Below are 16,979 nucleotides of genomic sequence, written 5' to 3' on the forward strand. Positions count from 1 at the left end.
TAGAGAAAAATAATGTAATGTTTAAGAAACAGGTGGCCATGATACAATAGTAGCTCTCAGAATATTAGAAACATACAGATAATCAAAGCGTTGGCAGAGAGAAGTGTGAAAGGTTTTGACCAATGGAATTGTTAAAAACAATATAAATCAAAGAATTGGCAGAGAAAAGCGTGAAATGTTTTAACCAATGGAATTGTCATTAATGTTTTTACATGTAAAAATAATGTATAAATATCAGTGCTGTAAAATCTTCCGGCGCGATTTTCCGAAGCTTTATTTTTTGGAAGCCGCCCAAACTTGCAAGTTTGAAATAAACATCCATTGCTCATTTGTGTGTCTCGCAGCATTTCGATTTGCCACGGGAAAAGCAGTAGCCGGTGGGGATGAGGGCTGGTGCTGACAGCTTGGAGTCCGCCTCCTAGGACGGGACCTTGTGGACAGTCTCCCTTGAAGTCAAGGGTTAAAGGACAGTCCGCGGTCGGCAGAGTGTGGAGGCAGAACTCGGTTGATCTGAACCATAGCCCTAGTGTAGAGTAGTTAGCCGAGTGTCAGGGACTATTCTCTGGAGATTTAGAATACCTAGACAGAATTCACTTATAACAGTACTGACTCTCTGACAGTGTGGAAGTGACCCTGTACTGACCCTCCGACAGTGTGGCCCAATCTCAGGACAAAACCTCTGACAGTGCAGCTCTCCATCAGAACTGACCCATTGACAGAGTAGCACTCCATCAGAGCTGACACTCTGACAGTGCATTTCTCCCTCAGTACTGACCCTCTGACAGTGCAGCACTCCCTCAGTACTGACTTATTGACAGTGCAGCACTCTCTCAGTACTGACCTTCTGGCAATGGGGCACTACCTCAGTACTGACCCGCTGATGCTGCAGTGCTCTCTCAGTGCTGATCCTCTGATAGCGTGGCTTGCCGTCTGGACAGAAACTCTTACAGTGGGGAGCTCACTCAGTACTGAACCTCTGACAGTGCAGCTCTCCCTCAGTACTGATCCTCTGACAGTGAAGCACTCTCTTTGTACTGACCCACTGACAGTGCAGCTCTCCCTCAGTACTGACCCTCTGACAGTGCAGCATTCCCTTAATACTGACCCTCTGACATTGCTGCACTCCCTCAGTACTGACCCTGACAGTGCTGCACTCCCTCAGTACTGACCCTTTGACAGTGCAGCACTCCCTCAGTACTGACCCTCAGACAGTGCGGCACTCCCTCAGTACTGACCCTCTGACAGCGCAGCATTCCCTCAGTACTGACCCTCTGACAATGCTGCACTCCCTCCACACTGATCCTTTGACAGTGCAGCTCTCCCTCAGTACTGACCCTCTGACAGTGCAGCATTCCCTCAATACTGACCCTCTGACATTGCTGCACTCCCTCAGTACTGACCCTGACATTGCTGCACTCCCTCAGTACTGACCCTTTGACAGTGCAGCACTCCCTCAATACTGACCCTCTGACAGTGCAGCTCTCCCTCAGTACTGACCCTCAGACTGCGCGGCACTCCCTCAGTACTGACCGTCTGACAGTGCAGCACTCCCTCAGTACTGACCCTCTGACAAAGCTGCACTCCCTCCACACTGATCCTCTGACAGTGCAGCTCTCCCTCAGTACTGACCCTCAGACAGTGCAGCACTCCCTCAGTACTGATCCTCTGACAGTGTAGCACTCTCTCTGTAATGAACCCCTGACAATGCTGCACTCCCTCCACACTGATCCTCTGACAGTGCAGCTCTCCCTCAGTACTGACCCTCTGACAGTGCACCACTCCCTCAGTACTGACTCTCTGACAGTGCAGCTCTCCCTCAGTACTGACCCTCTCACAGTGCAGCACTCCTTCAGTAATGACCCTCTGAAACAACACCTTCAGAACTGACACACTGACCAAGTAGCGCTCCCTAAGTAATGACCCTTTGACAGTCCATCACTCTCTCGGTTCTGACCCTCTGGCAATGCAGCAATCACTCAGTACTGACTGTCGGACACATAGTGTGGCGCTCCATCAGTACTGACCCTCTCACAGCGCGCTGATCCCTCAGTAATAACCCCGTCAGTGTGTGGTGATCCCTCATTTCTAACCCTTTCACAGTGCAGCGTTCCCTCAGTAGTAACCCTCTCACAGTGCAACACTCTGACAGCATGGCCATCCATTAGCACTGACCCGCAGAGAGTGTGCACTTCATCATTGCTGACTCTCTCACTGCATAGCAGTCCCCCCGTCCTGACTCTCTGACAATGCTGCACTCCCTCCACACAGACCCTCTGACAATGCAGCACTCCCCCCACACTGAACCTCTGACAATGCTGCACTCCCTCCACACTGATCCTCCGACAATGCTGCACTCCCTCCACACTGATCCTCCGACAAAGCTGCACTCCCTCCACACTGATCCTCCGACAAAGCTGCACTCCCTCCACACTGATCCTCCGACAAAGCTGCACTCCCTCCACACTGACCCTCCGACAAAGCTGCACTCCCTCCACACTGACCCTCTGACAGTGCTGCACTCCCTCCACACTGACCCTCTGACAATGCTGCACTCCCTCCACACTGACCCTCTGACAATGCTGCACTCCCTCCACACTGACCCTCTGACAATGCTGCACTCCCTCCACACTGACCCTCTGACAATGCTGCACTCCCTCCACACTGACCCTCTGACAATGTTGCCCTCCCTCCACACTGACCCTCTGACAATGCTGCCCTCCCTCCACACTGACCCTCTGACAATGCTGCACTCCCACCTTGCTGATCCTCTGATAGTGATGCACTCCCTCTGTAGAAACCCTCTGACAGTCTGGAAGTGACCCTGTACTGACCCTCCGATATTGTGGCCCAATCTCAGGACAAAACCTCTGACAGTGCAGCTCTCCATCAGAACTGACCCATTGATAGTGTAGCACTTCATCAGAGTTGACACTCTGACAGTACAGCACTTCCTCAGTACTGACCCATTGACAGTGCAGCACTTCCTCAGTATTGACCCTCTGACAATGTTGCACTCCCTCCACACTGACCCTCTGACAATGCTGCACTTCCTCCACACTGATCCTCTGATAATGCTGCACTCCCACACACAGACCCTCTGACAATGCTGCACTCCCTCCACACTGATCCTCTGATAATGCTGCACTCCACAACACTGACCCTCTGACAATGCTGCACTCCCTCCACACTGATCCTCTGATAGTGATGCACTCCCTCTGTGCTGACTCTCTGACAGTGTGGAAGTGACCCTGTACTGACCCAACGACAGTGTGGCCCAATCTCTGGACAAAACCTCTGACAGTGCAGCTCTCCATCGGAACTTACCCATTGACAGTACAGCACTCCCTCAGTCCTGACCCTCTGACAATGCTGCACTCCCTCAGTACTGACCCTCTGGCAATGCTGCACTCCCTCAGTACTGACCATCTGACAGTGCTGCACTCCCTCAGTACTGACCCTCTGACAGTGCAGCACTCCCTCAGGACTGACCCTCTTTTTTCTATTTCATGGAGTCTTGTGGAAATGTGAAGACATAGGGTTTGCAGATTCTGAGGAAGTATGAGCGAGACACAGAAACCAGGCCCTGTCTGAAACTCTCTGTAATAGACTATTCAGAGGCACAGAGTCACAGAGATACACAGCTTGGAAACAGTCCTTCCTGTCCAACGCATCCATACCAACCAGATATTCTCATCTCATTTCGTTCCATTTGCTAGCACTTGGCTGATATCCCTCTAAACCCTTCCTATTCACATACTCATCCTGATGGCTTTTAAATGTCACAATTGTACCAGCCCCCATCACTTCCTCTGGCAGCTTCCTGCATGCCCTTGAATAAGTGCTCAATCATTCATACTGTCGATACAAACTCCAACAAACACCAACCTACGAAAGTCTATCATTGTCATCTTCAACCCACCCTTTGCTTCATCGTTGTGCTGATTGCAGCACAGGTACAGAAACAGTCTTAGTGACCATCCACCGTCACCCTGTAATAAACTTATTTTCAAATGGGGCTTGCATGTGATTCCCACCCCCTCTAATAGTTACCTGGAAGGTGGGGGTGAGCTGTACTCTCCTGCTGCAGTCCTTGAGTGTCTCACAGTGATATTAGGGAGGGAGCTCCAGGATTTTGACCTGAACCATGTAAAGAGTTCTCTTCCTGGAGTGCCTTTTTAAAGTTGGGAAGTTAGTATAGACCAGGAGGACCCGAGAGCTGCTGTCCTGTCAGAGAGAGAGGCCTGGTGGGTGACACACCTCAGGTGAGGGGCGAGGTTGAGAAGCTGGGGCCTTCATGGTAATTTCAGACATGATAGATTGAGCCAACAGTGTTGGCATCACGAACCAGTTAGCTGAGGTAACTGACTCCCCTTTGTAGCAGAGGGGATTCAATCCCTTGAACAGAGCAAGCTTGAGAATTCAACACTAAAACCAATCTGTACGGACCCGTTGGAGAGCTGAAACATCAATACAGAGATTGCTGAAGAAGCTAAGCATGTCCGGCAGCATCTCTGATGGGAGAGGGAGAAAGAGACAGACAGAGTTCACCTTTCAATCCAGTGATTTCTGCGGGAAAGTTCCTTCAGAACAGACCGTTTTGAGGAAGGGTCACCTGAAATGTGAATTGTTCCTCTCTCTCCTCACCGTTGTTACTGAATATCCCCAGCCATCTGTTTGCTTGAGAATTTGATCTGACCTGATCCAAGCGTCACTGAGTCATTCAGTCTGTGTTCAATGCCCTGAGGCAGCTTCTGCTGAAAGTTGACAAACAGGTTTACGAGGTGTTCTGGGATAAACATACTGGGGGATGGTTTCTAAGGTATTGAGGGAGCACTATCTGTCAGTACAGGGTGCAGATGGTCGAAAGGTACAGATACACTTCATGGAACACAGAACAGTACAGCACAGAACAGGCCCTTCAGCCCACGATGTTGTGCCGACCATTGATCCTTATGGAACGTAAACCTAATGTACAAACCCTCAAATGTCTGTGACCATATGCATGTCCAGCAGTCTCTTAAATATCCCCAATGGTCTCGCTTCCACAACTGCTGCTAGCAATGCATTCCATGCTCTCACAACTCTCTGTGTAAAGAACCCGCCTCTGACATCCCCTCTATACTTTCCTCCAAATAGTTTAAAACTACGACCCCTCGTGTTAACACTTTCTGCCCTAGGAAAAATTCTCTGTGTGGGTGGTAGTGAGGGTCAGGCTGGGGGCGGTGTGTGGGTGGTAGTGAGAGGTCAGGCTGGGGGCGGTGTGTGGCTGGTAGTGAGGGTCATGCTGGGGCGGTGAGTGGACGGCAGTGAGGGTCAGGCTGGGTGCGGTGTGTGGGTGGTAGTGAGGGTCAGGCTGGGTGCGGTGTGTGGGTGGTAGTGAGGGTCAGGTTGGGTGAGGTGAGTGGGTGGTAGTGAGGGTCAGTCTGGGTGCGGTGTGTGGGTGGTAGTGAGGGTCAGGCTGGGTGCGGTGTGTGGGTGGTAGTGAGGGTCAGGCTGGGCACTCCACGGCAATGAATTCCACAGGCCCACCTCTGTCTGGCGGAAGAAATGTCTCCGCATTTCTGTTCTGAATTGACCCCCTCCAATTCTAAGGCTGTGTCCACGGGTCCTCGTCTTCTCGCCTAACAGAAACAATTTCCTCGTATCCACCCTTTCCAAGCCATGTGGCCTGTCATATCCCTATATTAATTGTCTCGAGGTTTACAGCACAGAAAAAGGCTCTGTGGGCCGTTGAGTCTATTTCAGTAAAGGAAACTATCACCGAACTATCCTAATCCATTTTCCAATACACAGTCATTCGCATCATCTATCATGGCATCGCAAGCATGCACCTAAATACATCCCAAATGTTTTCGGGATTTCTGTGTCTCCCACGCTGACAGACAGTTAGGTTTAGTGCAACTGGTGCTCGATGATGCCATCACCCACAGGAACACCGAGCAGCTGGGTCTGTGCAAACCAGAGATTGCCCCCACATTGGGAAGGATGGCAGGGTCCCTGAGAGGGGGCACAGGAGATTTACCAGGATGGTTCAAGGAATGGGGGATTTTAGTAGTGTGTTTTGGATTTTTTTTATACTATTCATTTTTATGATATTGGTGATTTTAATACTTAGAGAATATCCATCTACAATAGATGGACTCTCCTTTCTAACCTCTCCCCTTGCCTGGGCTGTGGTAACCTTCAGGTTAAACCCACCACCAGCCATCTCTCCCTAATGAGAGAGCAGCCCTATGGTCTGGGAGGACAATGCTGCCTTTCCCTTTTACACAGTGATGCCACTGTACCCCGGGGGTGGGGAGAGGGAATGCTGAAGGGGGGGGGATGGGACACCACTCAGGCACAGTGCCTTGTCCTGGAGGATGGTCACTTTCTTTAATATTGTTGGGGGCTGCACTGATGCAGGCAAGTGGAGAATGTTCCAACACAATCCTGATGTGTACCTTATAGAGAGCAAACAGACATTGGGGAATCAGGGGTTTGGGGAAACTGAGATTGTTCTCCTTGTAGCAGAGCAAATTGTGGCTGCCCTGTGACAGAGGGGTTTACAGAAATTATACATTAGAATAATCAACCTTACACTCATCAGCTCATCATAAACTGTTGACAAGACACATATGAAAGACTTGGGGGAGATCTATTGACAGGATGGTTTGATTCAAAGGAGAACTTTTATGCATCAAATAGGAATGAGCCGGAACACAATACTCACAACTAAATGCAAATATCCAGGTCCTGATGAACTGAGTAATTCTGTCAGAGTTTGGTGTTACAATGACTAAGGTTACCATCTGAATGTCCACCTGTAATACAAGTTTATAAAATCCGTCACTGTCAGATCAGGTTAGAAACTCGCACCATCCCCTCCTCCTGGCCCAGGATGACCGGACACATTACCCCTTGTGGAGGTCAGCAGTCAATTCAGGGGGAAATCTACGTGGGTTTCTGTCAGTTTCCATCTTGGGACTTCATGTGACTGAACAGGGCAGATCTTTGACACATGGGAGAGAATTTTCCAAGTTTTAGTGAGATGTGGAGAGCAGGATTTGTTGCTGCTTCTTCCCTTCTGTGCTGCCGCTGTGCCCCATCAATAAGACATGGGGGGAGGGGGGTGAAAGGCTCATGCAGCTTCAGGGGCAAGTTGTCACCATTCTGACCAAATAGGCAGTAAGCTCCTCCCAGTCATTCCATAGCGTATCCCTTAAAAGGCAGCAACTCTGCATGCTTCCCACTGCCCAGTGTTCCCAGGAAAAGTTTAGAAGAATGATGGGGAAAATCTCCTAGGAAAGGCATAACAGTAAAGTTCCAAAAGGATTATAAACAGTTTACACAGAGGGATCCATTGGAGAACTGGGCAACAAGTTGGCAAATGGAGAATCACTTGGGAAAATGTGAAGTTGTTCATTTTGGAGGAGATAATAAAAAGAACAGAGGACTATTTAATTGGTGGAAACTGTCGAAAGCTGCACCACAAAGGGACCAAGAGGTAAATGTGGAGGGAACAAAGCAAGCTAGCACAAAGTTACGCCAGGTCATCAGGAAGGGGAATGGAATATTGCTCCTGATTTCAAGGGATTTGCAGTATAAGAGTGTGAAGTATATACCTGAGAGCAACTTTATACAGTGCGAGTGAGACCACATCTGGAGTAATGAGAGAAGTTCTGGTCCCTTTATTTAAGGTAATACATCTCTTCATCGGAGGCATTCAGAGAAGATTGACTGGCATGATCCTTGGTTTGAAGGGATTCTCTTTTAAGAAAAGGCTGAAGAAGTCCGGACTCTACTCACTCGATTTGGGAAGAATGAGAAGTGAACTCTTTCAAACATATCGGCTTCCTCAGGGGTTTGACAAGGTAAAGACTGACAGGATGTGTCCCAGCATGAGGGAAACTAGAACCAGACTCTGGGTCAGTCGCAGAATCAAGGGTTCTGTTTTAGTTTTGTCAACTTTAATGCAACACCGAGACAGGTAAGGGGTTTCAGTAGCAATGGAGCTGGGGCGAGGGGGAAACAAGCAACATTTTACAGGTTGGAATTCCTGCTGCTTGTGATTGTGTAGATGTCTGATCAGAAGGTCACCTTGGCGTCAGAATAGGAGAGCAATATTGTGAAGAGTGTAGTTCTGTCTCAGTTCCCAGTGAGAGAGAGGGGCTCAGCAGTGAGGGAAAGGAATTTGTAACATCAACCGAAGGCAATGGGTTTAACCATTGCAATGTTTCATTGGAGGAAATTGCAGCTAATCGAGTAGTGGGAGCATGGTTAGCAGTTTGATATCAGAATAACAGTGGAGCAATGGAGAGGGATGATGGGGAGGTAGAGCTGGGCATTGTCAGTGTACATGTGAAACCTAACAGTGCTTTTGGACAATGTCACCTCCTGGCACTATGTAGGTGAGAAACTGGAGGGATCAAGGATAGATCCTTGAGGGACACCAAATACAAGGAATTCAGAAAGGAAAGGGAGAGTGGAGATGGAGAAGGATTTTCCAACAACCTTGAAGTCAAATATTAGTTAGTGGCAGAATGGGTGAGCAGGACGTAACCAGAAAAGACAGACAGAACAAGGAACAATATCTGTGATTTGGTGAGGGGGAGTGATGATGATGATGAGGAGGAGCCTGACTCTTCATTCTATTTATACATTCGTGAGATTACCCAACCCCACCCTAGTCTCAGCTCATTTACTGAAATACTTGCTCCATCCCTGTGTTATCTCCAGACTTCATTATCCAAACACACTCCTGGCCAGCCTCCCACATTCAACTTACATATAATCTCAAGAATATCTTAAACTCTACTGCCCAAGTGCTCGCTTGCTCTAAAACTTGTTGATCCAACAAAAGGCTCCCGTTTACAAGCAACTTCAAATTCTCACTCGATGTAATTCCTGGCTGTGAACATCCCTGTCTCCCTGCACCACACAACCTGTGAGACCTCAACAACTCATTTTCTGTCAGACTCCCAACGATGTCTTTATTCATTGCTTCACCGGATTGGCTGTTTCTACTGTTGCCAAGGCAACACGGTCTGGAATTCCTATCCTAACCCTTTCATATCTGTTTTTCTCCTTTAAGGTATTCCCGAAAACCTGTTTATTTGGCAATTCTTTTGATCACCTGACCTAATATACCCATCTGTTTCCTAATGTCAGAAATTATCAATAGTATTTCTGTGAAATTATAAAAATGAGAAAAATACAAACTGTTGTTGATTTGCACATACATTTTCAACGTTTCTCTGTTGCTGTAATGAATACTCTGTAATGTCTCTTACCCAACCACATTGTGGGAGCACCTTCACCACACAAACTGCAGCTGTACAAGGAAGTCAAACATCACCCTCTCCCCAGGCAATGGGGCTTTGGCATTAATCACTGGGATCTGTGGAAGGAGAAACACAGTTGATATTTCAGGGAGTGCTAAATGCATTACAGGGAATGAAAATGTTGCAGAATTTGATGGTCAGACATGGAAGGAAAATGCACTCTTTTGTTGTAAAAAGGAATTATTCACTGGCAAAGTGATTGTGGAAAATTCAGTCCGTTTAGAGAGCAGCCCGTTGTCAGGGGTTGGGCAGCAGAGGAAAATTAACTTACAAAAGGTGTGTGAAAAGAACAGTAAAACACTGAACAACCCAAACATCCTGTTTCCCAAGACTTTAACTCCCCTTCCCGCTCCACCAAGGACATGCAGGTCCTGGGCCACCTCCACCGCCAAATCCCAGGCATCAGATGCCTGGAGGAAGAACGCCTCATCTTCTGTGTTCGGATCCTCCAACCACATGGGATCAATGTGGATTTCACCAGTTTCCTCATTTCCACTCCCCCCACCTTATCCCAGATCCAGCCTTCCAACTCGGCACCACCTTCTTGTCCATCTTCCTTCCCACTGATTGGCTGCTGCCTGACCTGCTGTGCTTTTCCAGCATCACACTCTGACATTGAAAACACCCTGACTCTGACACTCTGTAAATCCTGCCCTATCACTCCCTGCCAGGCAAAGCTGCGCATGTGTCCCTCTGCAGCTTGCCCCTCACAAAGTTGGATGCCACACTCATGTCCCATGAACCACTGCCCCCAATAAAGATGGCGGCTCTCACTCGCACCATTCACCATTTGAAGCATTTTCCCGTTTGCCACAAACACGGTCCTGGGATTTTCAGATTGGTGTTTTCCGATGTGCACTAAGTTCTGTAAAACGTCTCAGCCCGTTCCATTAAAATTTCCTTCTCTTCCTGGTCAATATGCCTTTCCTTAACCATGCCCTGCACCTTCACACATTCCCAATGCCTTGGTCACAACACACACTGTGCTGTCAGTGAAGCTGATCACGTGGTTGCTTATAGCCACACCCCTCATTCACTCCGATTGGTTGGAGGACCGACAGGCACTGCCTGGTCTTCCAGTCCCATCCCCATCTTCTTATAAGAGGTATAAGAGTGAGGGTTCATTCCTGTTTCTCCTGATGTCAGACATTAACAACAACTACCTGCATTTTATGGAGCCTTTCACACTGACAATTCTCCGAAAGTGTTCCACGAATGCTGGAAACATTGATTAAAGAGAACAACGTTAAGATACATATTAAAGGAGGACAGGGGGGTTAGGAAAGATATTCAAGAGGTTTTTTTTAGATTAGATTACTTACAGTGTGGAAACAGGCCCTTTGGCCCAACAAGCCCACACCAACCCTCTAATGAGCAACCCACCCAGACCCAATCCCCTACATCTAACACTACGGGCAATTTAGCATGGCCAATTCACCAAATCTGCACACTTTTGGAATGTGGGAGGAAACCGGAGCACCTGGATGAAACCCACATAGACATGGGGAGAATGTGCAAACTCCACACAGACAGTTGCCTGAAGTGGGAATTGAAAGCGGGTCTCTGGCGCTGTGATGTAACAGTGCTAACCACTGTGCCGCCCATCTGCAGCCCCAATCGTGGAGTGATGTATGTGGGGAACAGCTTACAATGGAGACAGTTAGTGGTTAACCATAGCTTAACAGTCCCATGTCCTAGCCCCCTACCCCACACACCAGGCCTTGTTCTCACAGCCTGTCATTACACACTACCTATGGTTAGCCACTAATAGTCTCCATTAACAGCTAGTCACCCTCCCCCAGCCAGATCGATTTCCACTCCTTTATCCAACCGTTCTTCTCGCTCTATCCCTACCTATCCTTTACTCCTTACATCCTCCCCAAACCCTACCTTCTGCATATAAACCAACACTTGTTCTCACAGTAACATCAGCAATGAGGCAGGGACACCGGATCTGAAACGTTAACTCTGATTTCTCGTCATAGATGCTGCCAGACCTGCTGAGCTTCTCCAGAACCTCCTGGTTGTTGTTTCTGATTTACAGCATCTGCAGTTCTTTTGGTTTTAATTTACTGGGAGTTTGTAATTCAGGTCCAACAGCCTCTGTCCCAGTCCCTGCTGTCTCTCCCACCCCCACCCAGTGACACTGCACCTGCACAGCTCATGGACAGGTGTCGTCTTGCTGGCCACACCCCTCATTCACTCCCATTGGCTGCAGGACCGCACAGACTCTCCTCCCATTGGTCTGGAGCTGCCGTCAATCAAGCCATTCCCCATTGTGTGGTGAGTGGTGGGCTCCTCGCTCTCTCTGCCTTGGGATGAGCTTCATCATTCACAGTGAATGGGGCAGTATCACAGAGCACAGGGGCTGGGGGCTATTCAGCCCATTGAGGCTGTGTGCTCTCCCTCTGGGGATTCTGCAAATCCGTCCCAACTCCCCTCGCATTTACCCACAGCCTCCCAATCTTTCCGTAAAAAGTAAAATTGCAAATCTGTTTGAGAACACCTGCTGAATCTGTGTCCACCCGCTGTTCAGACTGTTCCAGATGCTCAATGTCCTCAGTAAAATATAGGTCACATATTCACATTATTTTCCATTTAACTTCAAGTGGTTACTAATATTGTAACATTGTTAATAATTTCCCTCTCTCTGCAAACTAAAATATAATAGAAACAAATCTCCCCCTTGTCGAAATCACTGCTTAACCTTCTCAGATCCAAGAATTATCTGTGCTGAGATGTACAGCTGAGAAACAATGGACTAATTCGCCCATGCCAACTAGCAATCCTAAATTAATGGAGTCCCACTTGCCAGCTATTGGTCTGAATTCCTCAAAACCCTTCCTAATCACGTACCCAATCGGATGCCTTTTAAATGTTGTAATTGTATCAGTCTCCACTACTTCATCTGGCAGCCCATTCCATTCACACACCACACTCAGCTTGAAAACGTTGCCCCTTTGATCCCTTTTAAATCTTTGCGCTCTCAACTTAAACCCACATGGTCTTGTTTTGGACTCACCTAACCTGGGGAAAAAAAAGACCCCAGCTGTTCACCATATCCTCGCCCCTCGTGATTTTATAAATCTCCCAAACGTCACCTCTCAGTCTTTGATTCTCAAGGGAAATTAACCCCAGCCTATTTAGCCTCTCTGTGTAGCCCAAATCCTCCAACTGTAGCAAATCTTTGTAAATCTTGTCTGAACCATTTCAAGTTTCACAACATCCTTCTCAGAACAGGAACATTCGAACTGAAAACGGAATTCCTGAAATGGCTTTATCACAGAACAAAGAACATATAAAAATACAGCGCAGTCCAAGCCCTTTGGCCCTCGATGTTGCGCCGACCCAAGCCCACCTAACCTACACGAGCCCACTACCCTCCATTTGCCTATCCAATGCCCGTTTAAATGCCCATAAAAAGGGAGAGTCCACCACTGCTACTGGCAGGGCATTCCATGAACTCACGACTCGCTGAGTAAAGAATCTACCCCTAACATCTGTCCTATACCTACCTCCCCTTAATTTAAAGCTATGCCCCCTCGTAATAGCGGACTCCATACGTGGAAAAAGGTTCTCATTGTCAAATGTCCTATCCAGCCACAATATAACGTCCCAGCTTCTGTATTCAATGCATTGACCAATAAATATAAGCATACCAAACACCACCTTCACTACCTGCCGACCTGCGACTCTACATTCAAGGAACAATGTAACTCTTTTTTCAGCAACACTCCCCAGGAACTTACCATTAAATACATTAAGTCCTGTCCTGATTTGCCTTACCAAAATGCAGCAGCTCACATTTGTCTAAATTGAACTCCATCTGCCATTCCTCACTCGAATGGCCCATCTGATCAAGATCCTGTTGTATTTTAAACTAACCTTCTTCACTGTCCACTACACCTACAATTTTGTATTTTCTGTAAACCTACCTCATATATTCACATCCAAGTCATTTATTTAAGGACCCAATATCCATTCCTGCAGCACACTGCTTTTCAGAGACTTCCAGTCCACAAAGCAACCCTTCATCACCACCCACTGTCTCCTACCTTCAAGCCTGTTTTGTATCCAAATAGATAGTTCTCCCTGCATTCCATGTTATCTAACCTTGCTAACCAGTCTGCTCTGTGGAACCTTGTTCAATGCCCATATAGACAATGTCCACAGTCTGTCTTCATCAATCTTCCTCGCACTTCTTCAAAAAAAACTTAATCAGGTTAGAGCGACAATTTCCCACGCACAAAGCCATGCTGACTCTCTAATCATTCATTGTCTTTCCAAATACATGAAAATCCTGTCCCTCAGAATCCCTTCCAACAACTTGCCTGCCACTGACTTCAGGCTCACTGTTCTCGTGTTCCTTGGCCTTTTGTTACCACCTTTTTTTAAAAAAAAAGAATGGCACCCGTCTTCCATCACCTCACCTGTCACGAACGATAAAACCAATATGTCAGGGAGGGGCCCAGCAATCACTTCCCGAGCTTCCCACAAATTTCTGGAACACACCTGATCAGGTCCCAAGGCTTTATCCACCTTGATGCAATTTAAGACATCCTGAAACTCCTCCTCTGTAACAGACACGTTTCAAGTTATCACTATTCATTTCTCCAAACTCTCCAGCTTCCACATCCTTCTCCAGTGAAAAAAAGGCATGCAACATTACAGGTGCGAGGTAGGAGCGAAGGACTTCTGGGAAGGTGAGTCTAACTCAGTAGCTGAGAGAGTAGCTCAGACTGAGCTGTCTCAGTCCTCAAGGACGTAACTGTTCAAATGGGGTTTGCAGCAGCTGGTGAGGGAACCAGCAAGAGGGAAAAAGATACTACATCTTATCGTTATGAATCTACCAGCTGCAAATGCATCTGTCCATGACAGTATCGGTAAGAGCGACCATCCCACAGTCCTTTTGGAGACAAAGCCTCGCCATAAAGTTGAGAAAAAAAAGTTGAGTGGTACTATCACCGTGCTAAATGGGACAGATGTAGGAACTCAAACTGGATCTCTCTGAGACACTGTGGGATAACAACAGCAGCAGAACTGTACTCCAGCACAATCTGTAATCTCATATGTTTGTAAATCCCGCTCTCACCCATCACAACGGACAGGAAAGGAGGGTATGCCATGAGCAGCACCAGGCATACCTAAAAATGAAGTGCCAACCTGGTGAAGCTACCAAGCAGGACTATCTGCATAATCAAACAGCATCAGCAGCAAGCAACAGAGCTAAGTGATCCTACATCCAATGGAGTGGATCAGGGCTCTGCAGTTCTGCCACACCCAGTTGTGAATGGTAATAGACAATTAAACAACTAGTTGCCGGAAGCACCACAGATATCCCCACCCTTACTGATGGAGGGGTCTCACACATCCATGCAAAAGATGACAGCATTTGCAGCAATTTTCAGCCAGATGCAAAGTGGGATGATCCATCTCAGCCTTCTCCAGTGGTTCCTCACATCACAGATGTGAGCGTTAAGCCAATTCAATTTACTTTGAATAATATCAACAGAATGGTTAAGTAGTGTAAAGGCTTAGGGTCCTGCTAACATTCTGGCAATAATACTGATAGCTTGTGCTCCAGAACTTGCCACCCACCAAGCCACATACCGCTCCAGCACTGGAATCTACCATCAATGTGGAACATTGCCCAAATAAAAACACAGGGCAAATCCAATCTCGGCAATTTCCCTCCATCAGTCCAACTCGATCAGCAGTAAAGCGATGGAGGTAGTCCTTAGCAGGACAACCAAGCATCAGCTGCTCAGGAACAGCCAGCTGAGTGACACTCATTTTAGGCTCCACCAGGGCCACTCAGCTCCCGATTGTGTTACTGCCCTGATTCACAACCTGACAACCAGCTGAATCGCAGAGGTGAGATGAGAGTGAAAGTCCAGTCCCACTCCAACACCACTATTTCTAGCTGATTCTACCCTTGTCTCAGCTCATATACTTTCATCCATCGTGTGTTATCTCCAGACTTCATTATCCAAACACACTCCTAGCCAGCCTCCCAAATTCAACCTCTCTGTAATCTCAAGAAAAACTGAAAACTGTGCTCACTTCTCCCAAAACATGTTGATCCATCTAAAAGCTCCTATTCATAAGCAACAACAATTTAGAAAACTCACTCTTCATATAATTCCTGGCTGTGATCATCCCTAGCTCCCTTCACCACACATCCTTTGAGACGTCAACAATCCATTTTCTTCGAGACTCCCAATGATTTGTTAATTCATTATTTCAATTGTTTGGCTGATTCTACAGTTGCTAAAGCACCATGTTCTGGAATTTGCAGACAAAACCTCACAGGTCTGCTTTCCACCTTTAAGACATCCCTCAAAACCTATTTTTTGGCAATGCTTTTGGTCACCTGAAAAAAATATCTCCATCTCTGGCCTCATATCTAAAGTTCTCAATAATATTTTTGTGAAAGCATGATAATAAAACTACATACTGTTCTTGGTTTGGACATTATCTTCAAATCATCACTGTTGCTGTAATGAATAATCTGTAATGTCTCTTACCCAACCACATTGTGGGAACACCTTCACCCCACAAACTGCAGCTGTACAAGAAAGTCAAACATCACCCTCTCCACAGGCAACAGGGCTTTGGCATTAATTACTGGTACCTGTGGAAGGAGAAACACAGTTGATGTTTCAGGGAGTGCAAAATGAATTACAGGGAATGAAAATGGTTCAGAATTTGATAGTCAGAAATGGAAGGAAAATACACTTGCTTATTGGAAAAAATAATTCTTGACTGTCAAAAATATTCAAAAAAAAAGTAATCTGATAATAGAGCAGCACATGGTCAGGGGCTGGACCACAGTGAAAAACTCATTTACAAAGGATCTATAAATGTAATAATACAGTACTAAACAGACCAAACATACCCCCATGGTTGGAGACTGAGGAAGCTAGACATTGACAAAGTGGTCCTGAGGGAGCCCAGAGGTGAATCAGAGCAGGATTGGCTGCTGTCATCACAATGACTTTGTACCAGAGAGAGGCTGCACATGCGCCTGGCTGCACCGTGCCCCCTACAAAGATGGCGGCGCTCACTCAGCCGTGCAGCCGCTGAGGCAATTCCCCATTTACTGCAAACACGGGACTGGGACGTTCACATTTGTGTTTTCCGACATGCACAGTTTGTTTGTAAAACCTCTCCGCTCATAGCAACACAGTTTTTGTCCCGTTTCCCTGTTTATTTCTTTCCTTACCGTCTCCTTTCTCTCTATAACTTCCCGAGCATTCATTACAGCGACTCTGCGTCGGGCGCGAGGGTGATCACATGGTTCACAATAGTTCCGCCCTTCATTCACTGTGATTGATTGGAGGATCAACCTCCTGCTAGGTCCTCCAGCTCCGCCCACCGTCCTTTCATTGGTCCGGTGCTGGCATCAATCACCCGGGGTCACTGTTGGCTGGAGCATGCGCAGTGTGTCCTGCTTGTGCTGAGATGTTGGGTCATGTGATGGGAGGTAACAACAATGAGTGCAGATGCTGGAACCCAGATTCTGGGTCAGTGGTGCTGGAAGAGCACAGCAGTTCATGCAGCATCCAAAGGGCAGAGAAAAAGCCCTTCATCAGGAATAAAGGCAGTGAGCCTGAAGCGTGGAGAGATAAGCAAGAGGAGGGTGGGGAGAAAGTA

General features: G+C 47.3%; 1 long non-coding RNA gene across 1 annotated transcript; it reads right to left on the reverse strand.

Annotated features, from left to right (window-relative positions):
* Positions 1–6,754: 6,754 nt before the first annotated feature.
* LOC132810822 (uncharacterized) lies at positions 6,755–16,261 on the reverse strand. Its single transcript, XR_009643116.1, has 3 exons — positions 16,222–16,261; positions 9,273–9,379; positions 6,755–6,803 (listed from the first exon to the last, which is right to left on the reverse strand). It is a non-coding gene; the product is annotated as an uncharacterized LOC132810822 (long non-coding RNA).
* Between the last annotated feature and the right edge of the window lie 718 nt (positions 16,262–16,979).

The sequence above is a fragment of the Hemiscyllium ocellatum genome, unplaced genomic scaffold, assembly GCF_020745735.1.
Source record: "Hemiscyllium ocellatum isolate sHemOce1 unplaced genomic scaffold, sHemOce1.pat.X.cur. scaffold_201_pat_ctg1, whole genome shotgun sequence".
NCBI lineage: Eukaryota > Metazoa > Chordata > Chondrichthyes > Orectolobiformes > Hemiscylliidae > Hemiscyllium > Hemiscyllium ocellatum.